Raw genomic sequence first — 19,318 nt, 5'->3', positions numbered from 1 at the left:
ACTGGGAGCCCTTCCTCCTCCCCCACCCCCCTGCCTTCTGCCACTTTCCTATGTCAGGGCCACGCTGATGACACCAGAGAATCCATCAAATGCCACCCCCGTGTCAGGTCATGTCACAACATAATTAAAGCATTAGATCTTCGTGATGAAGCCGTTGCCATCAATTCTGAGAGTGACTGATCCAATCTACAGAAAGGGGAAATTTCTCTCCGCCCGCCACAACTGCCGCCACTGCCTTCCCCTCCCCGAGGAGGGAGACAACATCGCTTGTGCTATTTAGGCCTCTGGACCTCAGGCTGAGCCCAAGGGAGAAGGGCCTGGCCTTGGGGTGTGGGTCCCCCCACTGGCTCTGGGTTAGCTGGGGACCCCTCTGGGCTCAGTCACTGAGTCTGTGACCCTGGGAAAGACACTCCCCACCTCTGGATTTCAGGGCTCCCTTCTAGAAGTGTGATACAGGGCTGAGAGGGAAGAGAGGAGGGTGACTTGATCTCTAAGGACACTAGAGGTGGAAGAAGCAGGAGCCCTGGGGTCAGAAGACTTGGGTTCAAATCTTGACTAGCTGTGTAGCTGTAGTCAAACAGGTTCTCTTTTCTCCTGCCCCCCCACCCCCCAGAGGAAGGGGAAATTACTCCTGCCTCCCAGGATCACCTGAAGATTAAAGGAGATGGGGGAACATAAGGGCTTTGCACCAAAGAAATGTTCCAACCTCTCAGGGCTCCCGTCCTGATGTTAGGTCCAAGGTGTTGGTCAAGGGACCGGACTGAGGCCTGGTCTTCTTTGCTCAGGACTGCTAAGCACGGGCACTAAGAATGTAGGGACTGAGGTGATAGAAGGCCAACAGAAAAGAGGGGGCAGGAGCACAAGTGTCCTCTCTGTTGCTTCTCAGATGATGTCAGCACCCGGAAGTTCGAATAGGAGGAAGAGGAGCCAGGCTCTTGGCAACAAAGAGTTGGGGATGACACAAGGGACAGGGTGAGGTGTGGAGGGGTCAGAGGGGTAGGTCAGAACCCAGCAGGGGGCCAACACCTCGGGTGGGGACAAGGGCAGAAGCAGGGAGAGCAGTCTGAGGCCACTGCAGTGATCCAGGCAAGAGATGAGGGCGGTTCATACTGAGTCTGAGCAGGAGTTGAGAGATGACCCCAAGGTCTTGGGGCTGAGTGACTGGAAGAATTACCATTAGTGGAGTTACTATGTATCAAGTTCAAGTAGACTATGGGGACAGAAGGTTGGAGGTGGTAATCAGGAGTTTGTTTAAAGTTTGAGAGGCTAACAGACATCCGGGTGGAAATGTTGAGCAAGCAGGTAGGGTTCAGGGCAGAGATGTGGGCTGAAGAAACACACCTGAGGCTTGACAGTGGTCAGCCCATAAAGGGGTTTTAAAGCCTTGAGCTTGGAGCAGGTCCCTTGGGAAGTGAGGGCAGGCAAAAAGAAGAGGTAAGACTGGGGCGCCTGCGTGGCTTGGTCGGTTAAGCGTCCGACTTCGGCTCAGGTCATGATCTCACGGTCTGTGAGTTCGAGCCCCGAGTCGGGCTCTGTGCTGACAGCTCAGAGCCTGGAGCCTATTTCAGATTCTGTGTCTCCCTCTCTCTCTGACCCTCCCCCGTTCATGCTCTGTCTCTCTCTGTCTCAAAAATAAATAAACGTTAAAAAAAAAAAAAAAAGAAGAGGTAAGAGGACAGCACTTGGAGTAATGCATCACTAAGAAGCTGGGGAGATGGTGGGGGTAACTAACGACGGACCCCGAGCAGAGGAAGAGACGAGCCAAGCCAGGGTGGTGCCCTAGAAGGTAAATAAAGGAAGCGTTTCAGAAGGAGGATGTGATCACTGGTTTTAGAGCAATGTCAGCTCTGGGGAGATGAAGAACTGGGGACAGCTGGCCACTGGCGATGGGGAGTAAATGTCGGTTGTATGAATAAACAGGGAATACGCTGAAATTCCATCTAGAACTGTGATGTCAGATGGGTTCTGGGATAGGATCTGGCCTTGTGAACAGCAAATGAGATGATGCCAGTTAAGCAAAGCCAACACAACTTGGGCTCAAGCAGCCAAAGGCCAAACTGGAGGCTCTAGATCCTTCCAGCTTCAGGTCGGGCAGGATTGTTCCTGGGAACTAGAAGGAGACCCGCTGCAGGTAAATCAGGTGGTAGCAGCTATGTGGGGCCTGGAGGTCAAGTCCAGACCCCAGATTCAGAAGCAGAGGCAAAACTGAAATGTCACCGGGAATGTGTTATGTGCCAGGCACTATGCAAAGCCAGAGGGGAGAACCCGAAGACATAAGACGTGGTCTTTCCTGGGGAGGTTCCCCATCTAATAGGAGAGAGACACAAGTGGATGGATGGCCCAGATGCAGGATAGTTAGAGGTAAGTGCTGACATTTTGTGGCTCCTTTAAATACCCAGACTTGGGGCGCCTGGGTGGCGCAGTCGGTTAAGCGTCCGACTTTAGCCAGGTCACGATCTCGCGGTCCGTGAGTTCGAGCCCCGCGTCAGGCTCTGGGCTGATGGCTCGGAGCCTGGAGCCTGTTTCCGATTCTGTGTCTCCCTCTCTCTCTGCCCCTCCCCCGTTCATGCTCTGTCTCTCTCTGTCCCAAAAATAAATAAAAAAATGTTGAAAAAAAAAAAAATTAAATACCCAGACAAACTCCTGGGATACAGATTTTACCAGGCTCCATAAAAAGATTACCTTACTTCTGAAGGGCTCCTCCAGGCCATCTTGGTTTGGGTTTCTGGTACTGACCGTGGCTCTTAATTCTCTTGTTTGGGGTATCACCCTATGGATATGACCCTTGGGTTCTGCATAAGCTCTGACTCTTCAAGGCAGCCATCCATACAGGCTCCTAAAGGTTGGGATGCAGACCCCAATAGAGCCCCTGCCCAGAATCCCAGACACCTCTAGCTTAATCTGACCCTGTTCCCATGCCAGTCCTGCTGCGGTCCTTATTCCTTTGTATGAGGTGTCTCTGGGCCATATAACAAACTCCTCTACTTGAAGCAACTTGACCCACCAGACCCCAGTGTAGCCAGCCCCTTCAGGCTCAGTCCCCATGCCCCAATCACACCATAGTTGAACCTGAGAGTTGTTTTCCCAACTATGCCCTTGGCTCTATCTACACTTTGAGGGACTAGTTCCCCTTCCTGGCTCCTGGGCCTGTCCAGTCAGCTCCTGCCCCACCCCCTTGAGCAGCAGGAGCCCTCTGCCTAACCCCACCCCTTGAGCAGAAGACAGATGGTACACGTCCTCGCAGAGAAAAACAATGACTGTGGGAGGAAGAATGGGGAAAGGATTGATTCTAGCCCAGGGCTCCTGAGGCTGCATGGTGCCTGCAGGGTGGGTGGGTGGGTTTTGGACAAATGCAGGTATCGCTGGGAGCAAGGGGGGAAGGCATCCCAGGGTTGGGGGGGTGGCGGTGTGCTTGGGGAGAAAGGTATAGCGAGATGCCCCCCCCCCCCCCCCCGCCAGGGTGGAGATGGGTGCCTGGGGAGAGGACGCTGGGCGGGTGGTGAGTTGCGGCCACCGGCTGCAGCCCAGTGGAAGTCCTCATATGCTTTCAAAGCCTGGCCCTGGGACTGATCAGCCGCCTAGTAAAGATCCTTCTAGCTGCCCAGTTCTGGTGACCTAGTGCCTTTCAATCAGGAGATGCCCAGGTCAGTCTCCAAAGGCCCTGCCAGGTCTCTCGGAATAAGGTAGAAGTTGAGTTCCTGAATAACTGCTGGCTTAACTACACCTGTCTCTGCCCCTGGGCCTAGAGTTCGGGTCTCAGACATTTAGGGACAGAGATGGAAAGAAAGCATCAACTGAAAGATGATCTTGGAAGAAATCATGTAAAGGGAGAAGTGGAAGGTCAAGACTGCTGGCTTCTCCTATCTGAAGAGTGGGGTGAAGAAGGGAGTCGTTAATGGGGCGGGGGTGTGAAAAGAAGACACAAAGGACGTCGGGGCCCAGGATGGGGATTGGAATGGACCTGCAGGGCATCGAGTTCACCCCTGTGCCATGCAGGAGTCCCTCTTCATCACCCTTACCAAGTGGCTGTCCAGCCTCCATGGGCATACCTCCACTGACGGAGCACTCACTCCTTCCTGAAGCAGCCATTTCTGCTTGCACAGCTCTGAGTTTTCCTACGTCTAAATCTGCAGGTCCACTCAAGGTCAAGTTCTATGCTATGAGACTCCACGGAAACAGTTCCATCTCCCGCGTGGTGAGACAGCGTTGCAGGGACTGGAAAATGGAGACCCTGATACCTGGCCCCTGAGGATTTTCTCGGGAGGCCTCCGAACCATCTCCGAGGCCATCCCTTGAGCTCGTAGTTGAGTCTTGCCTCTTGGGTCACTCTCTGAAGGGGCGTGCAGAGGGGTGCCTAGGGCTGCGTGTGTGCCCGGATGTATCTGTGAATTATACTGCATGCTCACGGCTGGGGGTTGGCAGGGATGCAGACCAGCCCTGTATGTGTAAGGAAAGGCATCACTTCCTTCCCTATGTGCCTGGGCTGTGGTCACGTGTCAGCGTGACCATGTGTGCATGTCTCTGACAGTGACTGGATGTGGGTAGCAGTGCTCCTGATGGCCTGCCAATGAAGGGCTGTGTGTGTGCGACTAACCGTGATCACAAGTGTGAACCTGCACACGAACGGCTTGCTAGGGCTGTACGTGACCTGCCAGGTATGTGTGCGTCCTGTGACTCTGGTCAGGTTGTCTCTGAGTGTCTGGTTGTGACCGAAGAGTGTGTGTGTGACAGGTTGCCATCTCACGCATATATGAGACCGTGTTGGTGACAGATCATAATAATGATGTGCGTGTCAGAGACTGGCTGAGGCGGTGAGTGTGTGCGAAGTGGTCGCATGTGTGCCTATGCACGAGGATGTGGCTGTGTTTGCGTGCGTGGATGCATCAGTGTGGCTGCGTGTCAGCGCTGATGGCTGTGTGTGTGTGGCTGCGGCTCTGTGTGTGACGCAACGTGTGTTTGTGACTCTGTTCTGAGGGGTGTGTGTGTGTGTGTGTGTGTGCGCGCGTGTGTGTGTGAATGGCTGCGGCTGAGTGCAAATGAAGGTGCCCGTGTGTGGAGGTGGAGGTGGAAAGGGTGAGGACAAGGCAGGATGAAAAGGGGACTTGCTCGGAAAGGTCTCCCCAACCCCATTTTAATCAGAAACGGAGCAGCTGTTAGTCTGAATAGACACTGCACAACGGCAGACGTCTTAATCTCTTCTGCATTGTGATTCACTCGGCGAAGCCCTATTACTCAGCTTTTGATAGGAGCTTACTTGTCTCAAGTGTTTTCATTATTGCCCTAATACTATCTATTAACATACTGGAGGGAGCTCGCTGCTGTCTGGAGCTGGCATCACTGGGCTTTTAAAGATTATGGGCCTTGCAAATACATAACATTTTACTGCCTTGCAGACGTAATTCATTGGGAAAAAAAAAAGGCTCACGTAAATAGATAGGTAAATAGATAACTGAGTAGGGGAGAGAGGGCGCTGGAGGGAGAAGGAGAATCTATGATCCAAACGCGGCTGTCATCTCCAGCTCAAATGATTGCCTTTTGGGAGGAAGGGCCAGACAGACATCTGTCTCATTTGGGGCACCTATAACCCCAAATCCTTCATCTCTGGGTATCCTGGGGTGGGGGTACTGCCTGGTCTCGTGGCTGACAGTAAGACCCTGGGCTTCTCTGAGGGACGCTCCAAGGTGCAGATGGGGGTGAGATGCAGGGAAGCACGTGGTGGAAAGACCGCAGGATTCTGTGGCAGGAGGCATGGGTTTGAACCCCAGTTGTGCTGCTGATGTGTGGGGTGACCTTTGTTCCCATCTCTGTGCCTTGTTTCCGAAACTGCAAACCGAGGAGTCTGAACTAGATCCACTAAAAGGCCAGTTTCAAAGGCCAACAGAGACCCAGATGGTGCTTGAACAAAAATGGTCAGCGGTAACTCATCAACCTGGATTCCCGAGGAAGAAGAGTGCCAGCAAGGCCACCATCTCAGAACTGGCAAACTGCAAGACTGTCCTCTGGTCTAACCACCACCCCTCTTCCGCGTTCCTGCCACACGGGTGCACCCCTACCTACTGGGACTGGAATCCCACTACGTTCTTTTCCTCTTACTAAAAGGATAAACTTTAAACTCTTTTGCTTTTTCCGTGTGCTTCGAGATGATGTTTGAAATACATACAAACCCTTCCCTTCATCAAATTTCACTGAAATAATAGAAAGGCACATAAAAAGAATATATTCATATCTGCCCAAGAAAATGAGAAATTATGGCTCCAGGAGAACAGAGAAATTTGAAGACTTTCTAGAAGACAAAAAGCAGATAGAATCCAATTTATGGAGAAAACCAGAGTGGTTAAATCAGCATGAAGAAATTGACTAAGGAGATGTAAGCTGTTCTCTCCAACAGAATCTTGGGGAGACTCCCAGTTTAGGGAGCAGGGAGCAGGCCATGGTGTAGACATCAGGCAAAGAACTATTGAATAAACAGGCAGCAGTCTCTTTCTCTCCCGATGTGTACAGAATGACTGGCTGTGGCTTTTGCTCCTGACACAGAAGCCTGGTGGACTGCCTTCTAAACAACATGAAAGATCTACCTTAGGAGGTATGGTAAACTGACACATTGGTGTCAATGAACAACCCCTCTCGGTAGTCAGATCCTTGTGGGATTCCCTACACATTGGGTTTGGACTTGACATTGTAACCTGTTTTGGCCAATGGGACATTAGCAAGTCTGCTGAAATTACCAGGGCTTGTCTGCTTAGAACACTCCCCCTTAGAATGGGACCACCATTCTGTAAGAAAGTCCACCCTATTCTGGAGAAAGACGTTCTGGAGGATAAAAATCCATGTGGAGAAAGATCCCACCTGTTGGAGAAACTAGATTTTTTTTTTTTTAATGTTTAATGTTTATTTATTTTTGAGAGACACAGAGAGTGAGAGAGAGAGAGAGCATGTAAGCAGGGGACAGGCAAAGAGAGAGGTAGACACAGAATCCAAAGCAGGCTCCAGGCTCTGAGCTGTCAGCACAGAGCCTGATGTGAGGCTCGAACTCACAAACCGTGAGATCATGACCTGAGCCAAAGTTGGACGCTCAACCTACTGAGCCACCCAGGTGCCCCGAGAAACTAGATGTTTTAGCAGATAGCCAGCACCAAGGCCCCAGACATGAAAGTGAAGCCTTCTGGGACTTCCAACACAGCCCAGCTGCCCGCCGAGTGCAGCAACATGAGTGGGTCTAATCAATACCACATGGAGTAAAAGAATGAGCCCAGGAAACCCATAGAATCACAAGAAATAACAAATTGTTGTTTTAAGACATGAAGCTGTGGGGTGTTTTGTTATGTGGCACTAGGTAACTGATACAAGAGAAATGACTATGTAGGGGTTGAGTGAAGCAGAACAGAACTAAATCTTTGCAATGGTCGTGGGAAGGGGAAAAGAAAGAAAAGACAATGAGGTAGGCCTGCTCAGCAAAGAAATATATTAAAACACTTCATACACAGAATAAAGTCTACCTTACTTTAGCAGTCATGAGAGTCCCCAGCCTGCCTATGTGTGGTCCCCTCATTCTTTCTAACAGGACCCCCCTACAGTGAGCAAACCCCTCCTGCTGTCTCACTGACACAGAGCTGCCGACAGCCTCCTTTCCAGGGGAAGGTCCATTTTGAATGCACACCTACACAGCCATGAAGGAAACTCATACCAGTCTCCTGAATATATTAGGCTACCTAATTTTAAATGTATAAATCTGAAATGATCATCATGGATCACCTTTGAGGCAAACCAAAAGTATGAGAAAGAGAAAGATAAAAAGCCAAAACAACTCATCCTGGAGGAAAGTGAGAGAATGTAGGAACAGAGAGGAACTTTAAAAGAATTCTAGATTGTATCCTCAGAGAGATCCAAAAGAAATTTGCTTTTATAAAATAAGAGTAGATTTCTATTGAAAAGAAGCAATCAAATAAAAAGAAATTATCCTTGAAAATTAGAAACATGAAGATAAAATCAAAGAAATCCCCTAGAAAATAGAGTGGAAACACAAAGAGATACAAAATATGAGAAAATACATGACCTAATACTTATAAACACTCTAGACTAGATAAAAGAGGCAACAGAGGTAATGAAATAATTAAAGATATAATTTCAAAATATTTTCCAGAGCTACAGAAGGACCTGAGTCCTCAAACTATAAAAAGACCCACCCAGTAGTAAGCAGAAAACACGAAAAAGATACACATCCTTGTGGCATTTCTAAATTACAAAATGAAAACAGAATTCTCAATGTTTCTGGATTGTTTCAAACCTAAAATTCTACATCAGCCAAACTATCAAGTATGAAAACAAATCCAAGATGTTTTCTGCTAAGGAAGAACAAAGAAAATTTACTATTATTCATTCACCCCTTCTGAAGAAATAATTATGTACTATAGGAAAACCAAAATAGAATTCAAAAAGGAGAATGTCATGGATTTTTAAATGTTTTATTTTTATTTTTTTTATTTTTTATTTTTTGCATTTTAAAATGTTTTAAAGAAAAGAAACCAGTAAATGTTTAAGAATGTAAATAATGAATGAAAATGCATCTATAAAACTTTAATTTTAAAGAAATGATTTATTTTAAAAATATGGAAATAAAACAATAACACTTGGAACTAAAGTTTCAACAAAATATGAAACATAGGAAGAGGTCTAAGATACTTGAAAGAAAAAGTGCTTGAATAAGTTTATTAAAAATTTAGAGGGGTGCTGGATGGCTCAGTCAGTTGGACATTCGACTCTTGGTTTCCGCTCGGGTCATGATCTCACAGTTCTGGGTTCAGGCCCTATGTTGGGCTCTGTGCTGACAGTGCAGAGTCTGGTGGGGGTTCTCTCTCTCTCTCTCTCTCTCTCTCTCTCTCTCAAAACAAATGAACTTAAAAAAAATAGAGCATTAGAAACATAGAAATAGTACACATAACTTGCCAAAAAATACAGAAAAATAAAAATAAAGAAAACTTGATCAATTGAACAGAAGGTGGGGAGACATCCAAACATACCAAAATCACAATAATTGTGAATGGGTTAAACTCTCTTATCAAATGACAGAGACTTTCAGAATGGGTGAAAGAAATCTCAACAACATATACACATGTCCACACATAATACAATTATTTTGAAGAGTTGCATTTAAAACAATGTACTACAAAAAGGAAGAAAAATAGAAGAATGGAAAAATGAATATATGCTAACAAAACAAAACGAAAGCATGAAAATATTAGTATAAGATTTAATAGAATTCAAAATAAAGCACCTATAAAAGGTACAACGTACCAAGGAATTATGACAATGAAATACATTTTATACTTAAACAACAAAGTATCAAAATATAAAAGAAATAGAACTACAAAGAGAAATTGTCAAACTTGTAATGACACTTCATTCACCCATGCCTTTCAAAAGCTGATAGATCTGGTAAAGAAAAAGAAGTCAGTTTGATTTGAGATTTATATAAGAAATTTACTGAACTGAGAATATACATTTACATGTTGCTTTTTAATATCTACGATACAAACAAAAATTGACCATCCATTAAAGTTGGTTTGAAGAAAAATCTTAATTCCAAAAAGTAGACATCATATAGGCTACATTTTCTGACTACAATGTTAAAAAAACAACAACAAAAAAACCCTAGAATCAAAGATAAAAGAGTAGCAAAACAATGTAACAAATACTCAGCAACCTGAAAGTTTAAACATTAAAAAAAATTTTTTAACGTTTATTTTTTGAGAGAGAGAGAGAGAGAGAGAGAGAGACAGAGTGTGAGCAGGGGAGGGGCAGAGAGAGAGAATGAGACACAGAATCCGAGGCAGACTCCAGGCTCTGAGCTGTCAGCCCAGAGCCCACACAGAGCCCGACACGGGGCTCAAACTCACAAGCTGTGAGATCATGACCTGAGCTGAAGTCAGACACTTAACTGACTGAGCCACCCACGTGCCCCTCAGCAACCTGAAATTTTAAAAACCTATTCTATATAACTCTCAGGTTAAAGACAAACTCAAAATTGAAATGATTATTTATAAATTAATGACACTGAGAGCACCATATAATGAATTCAATTGTTAAGGCCAATGCAGTATTTACAGAAAAATGTATAGCCTGAACACATTTATTAGAAAACAGGAAAGAGAGTTGAATGCAAGCAATTGGGAATAGGAAAATTAGAGGGGGGGGGGGGAACCTCTATAAAAATAAGGAATTAATAGAGATAAAAGCAGAAATTAATGAAATGAGAAACAAATGTTGACTTGGTAAATGAAACCAAATGCTGCTTCTTTAATTTATTTATTCCCCTGAATGGCTCAAGAAGAGGTAAAAAATGCTAACATACACAGAAGAAATTAGACCATCAAAGTATGCTTCTAAAAACAGCATCAGGCCCAAAATGGTTTTAACAGTGAGTTATAGCAAACCTTCAAGGAACCAATAACTTCTGCTATTTAAATAGCTACAAAGCAGAGAACAAAGACGGAAAACTTCCCCAATCCAGTCTGTTGGGCTAGCACTGGAGTGGGCATCTGTGGTTTTTCTCCTCAGTGTTCATTCATCCTTCTAGTAACCACACCCTGATTACCCTCAGCGGGAGCCGTCTCCCTCTCCACCCTGGTCTGTGTCTCTCTACTTCCAGAGGGGGTGACGCCATCCCTAGTTCCCGGGCTGGGCACATAAACCTCGCTCAGCTTTCCTTTCTCCCGACCACTGTGAATGGTTCAGGAATGGGCATGTGATCCTGTTAAGAACAAATTTTTCAGTGGCTTCTGGGCCATAGATCCTGGAGCCACCATTTGCCTGCTGTGTGGAGCCCTAGACGAAAGCAGACACAAGGGAAAAGCAGAACCAGGACAGAGAGAGAGAACGAGCATTGATTACAGTATCTGACCCCTGAATGGAGCCCTGCCTCCAGGTATGCCCTACCCCCACCCCGTACCCTCCAGCTCTCAGAACCACTGTTTAAAACAAGCTCAAGTTGAATTTTCTGTCATTTTCAATGGAAGCCTCTAACCCCAACAGACCAAAACTGAACTGAGACAACACACACAAGGAAGTGGCCCAATCAAAATTACACTGATGCAAAACTCATAAATAAAATGGTAGCAAATTTAATCTAGCTATGTATTATAAGACCAATAAATCATGAGCAAATAGGTTTCATCCCAAGAATCAAACATAGATTTTAACATTACAAGCCAATCTTTATTTTTAAATTCACTATAGTGATACATTAAAGGAAGAAAACTAAATGGCCGTCTCTAACAAGATGATAAGAATTTGTAATCCGCTTCCTTAACCTGATAAAGGGTCCTGGCAGTGGTCAGTTTTACGTGTCTAATTGGTGAGGCCACAGTCCCCAGTTATGCAAACACTCATCTAGGCATTACTGTGACCATATTTTGTAGTATGATTAAAGTCCATAATCAGGTGACTCTAGTTAAGGGAGATTATCCTGGATAATCTGGGTGTGCCCTGATTCAGCGACATGAAAGGCTTTAGGAGCAGAACTGAGACTTTGCAGAAGAAGAAATTCCACCTGTGGGCCACAGCTTCAGCTCTTGTCTGTGAGTTCCACCCACCCTTCCTGACAGTCTGCCGTATGGATTTTGGACCTGCCTAGCCAGCCCCCACAATTGCAATAAATCTGTTCATATATATTTCCTAGCAGTTCTATTTCTCTGGTAGTGCCCTGACTGATACAGGTTTCTAACTGCAGAAAACATCATACATACCTGTGGACCACAGGAAACATTTCCTCTCAGGCAGGGACGAGACAAGATCCCCACTATTCCAACATTTTAAAAGGATGATGGGGACGCGCCTGGGTGGCTCAGTTGACTGAGCGTCCAACTTCGGCTCGGGCCATGATCTCAAAGTTCATGGGTCTGAGCCCCACATAGGGCTCTCTGCTGTCAGCACAGAGCCTGCTTCAGATCCTCTGTCTCCCTCTCTCTCTGCCCCTCCCCCTCTCAAGCATGTTCTCTCTCTCTCTCTTTCTCAAAAATAAATAAACATTTAAAAACAATAAAAGGATGATAGGGGAGGGTCTTACCAGGAAGATGAAGTAGGCAGAAGAATGCCCCTTCCCCCTAAAGATGTGGGTGATGGGTACTGAGGAGGGCATCTGTTGGGATGAGCACTGGATGTTGTATGGAAATCAATTTGACGATAAATTATATATATATATATATATATATATATATATATATATATGTATATGTGTGTGTGTGTATATATATATATACACATATATATGACATATATATCATATATAAAAGATATATAAAAGATATTTTATATAGATATGATATATATGTCATATATATGTCATATATATGTGATATATATGACATATATATGATATATATGATATATATGACATATATATGACATATATATGTCATATATATATATATGATATACATACATATATATATATATATATGTATGTATATCATATATATATATATAAAAGATGTTCAGGTCCTACTTCCAGAACCTGTGAATATGTTAGGTTATAGGGCAAAAGGGACTTAGCTGGGATGAGCTGGGATGATTCAATTCAGGATCTTGAGGGAGGAGATGATTCTGGATTTTCCATGTGGGTCCAATGTAATCATAGGGATCCTTATGAGGGGGGTAAAAAAAAAAAAAAAAGAGGCAGGAGTTTCGGAGTCGGAGGAGAGGTGAGAGACGCAGCTGTGGGCCAGGGAACATGGGCTGCCTCTGGAAACTGGAAAAGGAAAGAAAATGGATTCTTCCTTAGTGCCTGCAGAGGGAATGAAGCCCTGCCAGCCCATTTTGGAATTCTGATCTGCAGAATGAGAAGATAATAAATCTGTGTTGTTTTAAGCCACTAAGTTTGTGGTCATTTGTTACAGTCACAATAGGAAGCACATACAGCAGGTGATATTTGAATAAGAACCTGAGGGAAGAGAAGATATAAGCATCTATCTGGGAGAATTGAGTTTTAGATAGAGGGGAAAGCCAGAGCAAAGGCCCTGTGGTAGGAATGCTAGAGTAAGAGCAACAGGCCAGGGTGTGTTGAACAGCAGGAGCCAGAGGGAGGGGACCAGAAGGTGGGGTCCGGGAGGAGTGGTGGGGCACCAGAGGTGATTGTAAGGATTCGATTTTTTAGGCCTTCTGAGCACATAGAGCAGAGGGGTCCACAATTCAACTTACACTTTGTTAAGGACCACTCTGTCTCTTGTAGGTGTCTACCCGCTTCATCCTAAAGAACTCTGCACTTGCCCGGCCCCTTCCAGGTTTCCAGCAATGCATTCGTGTGGTCATACACTTTATAAAACTTGCAAAAGCATGATACTATAACCACAATTCGTTAGGACCAGCTGATCTCTTTCTTGATTTTTCTACCATATCAGCTCTCAGTGCTGGAATGGCCACAGGCATTTTTGGGGTCCAGCTGGGGAAAATTGAGCTGGGGTACTTCCAGTGTGAGTTCAGTTTGAGTTCAGGGATATATTCGTGTGGTTCACAGTTCTTCCTATGTTTTTAGAAGTTATTGCCGGCTGTCCTGGAGCACGAATGGCTTTTAGGAACCCGCCTACCACCCACCGTGTCACTGCCCGGGACTGTGATGTGAGAGCTTTACCCGAGTGCTGTCAACTCACAGAATTCTTAAAAAATTAGTCACTTCACAAGAAAATTTGAAAGGCCCAGAAATCTTGCAGTTCACATATGAAAGAAACTTGACAGAGCTTTCCCAAACTTGACAGTTCTAAAAATTTACCATAACCAGTTGGGTAAATGGAGGAAGCTTTTTTAAACCATTAATTAAAAAGAAGGCAATCAAGTGCAATAAAGAACACATTTGTACTCTTTCTATGAAATGACTTTGTCGTGGGAAAAGGTATGACAAAGAATATGAAGCCAAAAAATACAAGGGAGAAAGTAACGTAGAGGGGTGGTGGCTCAGTCAGTTGAGCGACAGACTTCGGCTCAGGTCATGATCTCACAGCTTGTGAGTTTGAGCCCCGTGTCAGGCTCTGTGCTGACAGCTCGGAGCCTGGAGCCTGCTTCGGATTCTGCGTCTCCCTCTCTCTCTGCCCCTCCCCCGCTCATTCTCTGTCTCTCTCTCTCTCTCTCTCTCTCTCAGTCAAAAATAAATAAAACATTAAAAAAAAAAAAAAACTACTTCAGGAGCACCTGAGTGGCTCAGCCTAAGTGTCCGACTTCAGCTCAGGTCATGATCTTGCAGTTTGTGACTTCGAGCCCTGTGTCAGTCTCTGTGCTGACAGCTCAGAGCCTGGAACCTGCATCAGAGTCTGTGTCTCCCTCTCTCTCTGCCCCTCCCCCCACTCACACTCTGTCTTTCTCTCAAAAATAAATAAACATTAAAAAAAGAAAAAAAGAAAAGAAAGTAATGTAGAGGTAGGCCAGGCAATCAATTGATAAAAGAGATTGTTATTTTCCCGATCGATGTCATCCGTTTGTGGTATTTACTGGCCTGTTACAACTCTGTGTTTTGCCGTGATTTGTGTTTTCATCTAAATATTTACTTTCATTCCTAACTTAGTATTTCTCGTCTTTTAATTTCTTCCTAACGAGGGCTCCGCAAATTGCATACGCTTCAGGCCCCACAAGACCTGGATCTCCCGGGGATGAATGGACAATGGGGGCTGCAGTGAGCTAGTCCTTGGCATCTTTGCCTCAGACTCATTTTTCTGTGTCCCCCCTGCCCTGGTCTCTGGCGGGGGAGTGACCCTGCAGGCCATGTCCAGGGATCCTGCGTCAGCTGCCTTCTGGCAGGACCCTGTCAATGAGAAGGCCCGGTGGGAGACAAGAGGCCTGGAAGGAAGGAGAAGCCAGTCCTTCCCACATCACTAACCACCCCTCTGTGCTCCTAGCTCCAGCCCAACAGGCCTATGTTGCTCACAACTTCTTTCAAAGTAGCTCTGGCCCCTGGGTGAAGGTAACGCCACCTTTTCCTGTCGTGCATACGGTCTACAGGTGGTCACAGCTTCTTGCTGTTGGCAATATGGGGGCCGCCTCCCGGTGTCCTATTTGCCTTCTCAGCTGTCACTGTGTAGCTGGTGTCAGTATTACCTTCCCTCGTGGACCGCTCTCTGTTGTCATGGGCAGATCCTGCCTGAAAGAAGGAGGTAAGGACAGAAATGGGGAGGCCTGTTGGGTAGGGGGCTCACGGAAGCGCCCAGTGGAGGAATGAAGGCGACTTGCTCCAGAGTCATAGTTTTAGACGTAATGAAAAGTGATGGAGACGCGGGTGAGTTTTGCTTGGAGACAGATTGGGTCAAGTGAGGGAAGAAGAGAAGTTGAAGATTAGTGTGAGCTGTGGAACCTTAGCACCTGGAAGAACAGGCCACAGCTGCGGGAGGAGGTGCACCCTGAGGGGATGGGAGGAGGCGAGGAGTCTGGGGGATGTGTTAAGTTTGAGACGCCCATTAAACACCCAAGCAAATTTATCAAGGTGGCGATTGACAACTGGCGATATGAGGCCTCTCAGGAAAGAGATCCAGGCTGCAGACATAAATTTGGGAGTCATGAATATATAGGTAAAAAAAAAAAAAAAGCTGAGAAACTCATCAACATACCAGCCAGAGAGTATAGATAAAGAAGGGCCTTGAACTAAACCTGGAGCACTCCAATGTTTACACAAGAGATGAGGGGCTAGCCAAGGAGTCCAACATGACTGTCAGAAACCGGGAGAGTGGTGTCCTGGGAGTCAGGTGAAGACAGTGTGCCTAAGAGAAGGGTCATATGTGTTGAATTTGGCTGACAGGTCAAGTTCAATGAGGCCTGAGATTGACCATTGCATTTTGCAATATGGATGTCATTGGTGACACTCACAAGAGCGATTTCAGCAGAATGTTGAGGACAGAAAAACTTGGGAGATCATAAACATGAACAATTTTTTTTTTTTTTTTTTAGTTTTGCTGTGAAGTGAAGAAGAGAAACAGTATAACAGCTGGAAATAAAAGTGAGGTCAAGAGAGGAATACAAATATATATATATATATATATTTATATATACTTATCTATGCATACATACATACACACACATGCACACATACATAACAACTTTCCATTATGGTATGACATACATAGAGAGGAGTGCACAAATCATGAGCTTCAAGTCGGTAGGTTTTCACAAGTTCATGTATCCATGTAAATCCTACCTAGATCAGGAAAGAGAGTACTACCAGCACCCCAGAAGGTCCCTCATGCCCAGTCATTATCCAGTTCTTCCTTCCCAAGGTAGCCACTATTCTAACCATAAATTAATTCCGTTGTTTTTGAAACTTGTGTGGTAGAATCATACAATGCGACTTCTTTCGCTCAACATTATTTCTGAGATGTTGAATATAGCAATAGCCCATTCATTTTCATCACCACATAGCATGCCCTTTATGACTATTCCACAAATTCTGCACCCATTCTATTCTTACGGATGGGCACTGAGATTGTTTACTGTCTGTGTATTATACTTAATGTTACCTGAACATGCTTGCGTGTATCTTTTGGTACACGAGCATATGCCTTTGTGTTTGGTATATACGGTAGGTGTGGGATAGCTGGATAAGAGGGTAAGCGTATATTCAGCTTTAGTAGATATTTCCAAGTAGTTTTTCAAAGTGGTGATACCAATCTACACTCCCACCAGCACGGCAATCAGTTGTTCTGCAATCCTTGTCAATACCTGGTACTCTCCTAGGTCTTTTTAATTTCAGCCGCTCTGAGGCAGGTGTCATGGTGCCCCACCAAGCTTTTCATTTCCATTCTCTTGGTGACTGATAAGGTTGAGCACCCTTTCATACAGTCAATGCCCATCTGGATACTTGCTTTTATGAAGTCGCTGTTCAAGTCTTTTGAGGAAATATGAGAAGGTGTTAAATGAGAGAGTAGGAGAGCAAATGACCTAGGATACTTGCCTTCACCTGCAATACCAAGAGTCCACTTGAGCTTCATGGCCATGAAATTAGCATGAGATTGGTCAGCATGTCATGTTTTCCTTCAGGAAACATATGCTCCTCCAGGAGCATATGGAGAACGGGGCCTAGTGAGGGTTGAGAGCTTCCCTGATGAGTGAGGAACAAGGAAGTTGAGGGGGTCAGGGTGATGAACCAAGGGCTCTGGACCAGGCAGGGTACAGAGTAAGGATAGTGAAACTATAGAAGCACCGACAGATTGTAGGTCCTGGTGGGCTAAAGAATTGTTGGAGTAGAAGAACAGAATGAATGAGCTGGAAAGGTTACCAGTGGTGCTCAGAGAGGTGAATTGCTTAAACTGGGCTACGGGGATGTCAGAGTTATTGGTCATGATTCGGTCTGTGGCAGGAGCATGGCCATGAGTGGATGAGAAACCAGATCTTAATAGAAATCAAGTAACTGAGAGACCAGGGTATAGGGAAAATGACCTATTTGAATGTGGACATCACCAAGAATTATGATGGGATTATTGTTGGAGAGAAGTTATTCTCATTCATCAGTATTGGCAAAAAAAAAAATAAATGAATACAGAGAGCAAAGGGCCCAATTACTATAGAGAAACAGAGCTGTTTATACATGGGAAGTTACTATGTAGGTCAGAAGGTAATTTCAAATTAGTGCAGAAAGGATAGGTCATGCCGTAAATAGTGTCAGGACAACTGTCTATTCCTGGGGAAAATAACATCATTTTTACCCCTGCCTCACACCATCTATAAGTGTAACTTTCAAATGGATTAAAAGACTAAACATTCAAAACTAGAAGAAAATAAAGGAGAATATTCTTATAATATTGGGATAGAGGTTTACCTAAAGTAAGATCTGAGATCCCAAGCAATGATAATAGTTAATCTTTATTGTGTGATGCCCTGCAGTGGTTACCAGTCTAAGACCTTTTCATGTGTATTAATCCATTTAATCTTCACAACAACCCTATGCAGAGGTACTCAAGGCCTCATTTTACATATGAAAACTGAGGCACAGAAAGGTTAGGTAATTTGCCTAAATCACACAGCTAAGATAACTCCAGACCGGAATATAAATAATTGACACATTAAACTCCTGTATGACAAAAAAGAAGTAAACAAAGTTTAAAGAAAAAGGACAACCGGGAGCAAATATATTACTAACTATGTACTTTCTCTTTTAAACAGCTTTATCGAGGTATGATTGACATACAATAAACGGCACATATTTAAAGTGTACAATTTGATGAGTTTTGACATAAGTATACACCTGTGAAACCATCACTACAATCAAGAATGAACATATCCATCACCCCCAAAAGTTATTTATAACTTTCAAACTGATTATTTCCATATCATACATACACAAGGAGTTCCTACAAATCAGTTAAGACAAAAACATACAACCCCATAAAAACGGGCAAAAGGTAAAACTAGGAATTCACAGTGCAAAACATAGAAATAGCTAATAATCACATGAAAATATGCACAGCCTCAGGGCACAGCCTGGATCAGTCGGTTAAGCGTTGGACTTTGACTCAGGTCATGATCCCACAGTTGGTGAGTTTGAGCCCCGCATAGGGCTCTCTGCTGTCAGCACAGAGCCCGCTTCTGATCCTCTGTCCCTCTTTCCCTGCCCCTCCCCCACATGCGTTCACACATGCATTCTCTCTCTCAAAAATAAATGAACATTAAAAAAGAAGACAATATGCCAAGCCTCAGTAATAATGCAGGAAATGCAAATGTAAATGATGAGATAGCATTTTAGCCCGAGTGGTGAAAATTGGCAAGGTTGATTTGCTATCCAGAATTGGTGAGGGTGTGGACACATGGGCTCTCTCATAGAGTGTGGTGACAATATGAATTTGCATACATCTTTTTGGAATAGGATAGATATTCTCTACATCTAAAATACATATAACTTCTTTTCTAACAGCTCAAATTTCTAGAAATCCATCCCTCAGCAATACTCACACATATGTGCCTATGTATAATGCAGCATTTTAAATAAGGAAACACTGAAATATGAGGGGAGGGGGAATCCCTAAATGGCCACTAATGATTAACTAATGTTGAAAATAGTAGAACTGCACTCTGGAATATTACATAGCTATTAAAAAGAATGAGTGAGACTTCTGGGTACCAACAAGAAAAGGCAGAACCTTATTTCTACTTTTAAAATGTGTGCGTGCATGACTTTTACCTTGTACTGTATGTACTTTCAAATCATTTCAATTCTTAACTAGTTTAAAAATACAAAAAAAAGAAAGAAAGAAAAAAGTGGTGCATCCTTATAAAAAAACAAATTCATGCAGTACAGAACATCCTCCCCACGTTTCTTAATCCATGAAATGTGCCAAGTGCGAACTATGCAGAGATG

General features: G+C 44.5%; 2 long non-coding RNA genes across 2 annotated transcripts in view; one reads left to right on the top strand and one right to left on the bottom strand.

Moving 5' to 3' along the window:
* The window catches only part of LOC122227245, a 44,509-nt gene that overhangs the window by 11,964 nt on the left and 13,227 nt on the right, over positions 1-19,318 (bottom strand). The window lies entirely within an intron of this gene.
* Positions 1,700-6,112, top strand: LOC122227243. The gene is made up of 4 exons (XR_006205935.1): positions 1,700-2,131; positions 2,239-2,361; positions 4,134-4,195; positions 5,836-6,112. It is a non-coding gene; the product is annotated as an uncharacterized LOC122227243 (long non-coding RNA).

The sequence above is a fragment of the Panthera leo genome, chromosome C1 (genome assembly GCF_018350215.1).
Source record: "Panthera leo isolate Ple1 chromosome C1, P.leo_Ple1_pat1.1, whole genome shotgun sequence".
NCBI lineage: Eukaryota > Metazoa > Chordata > Mammalia > Carnivora > Felidae > Panthera > Panthera leo.
This window is presented reverse-complemented; position numbering and strand designations above follow the sequence as displayed.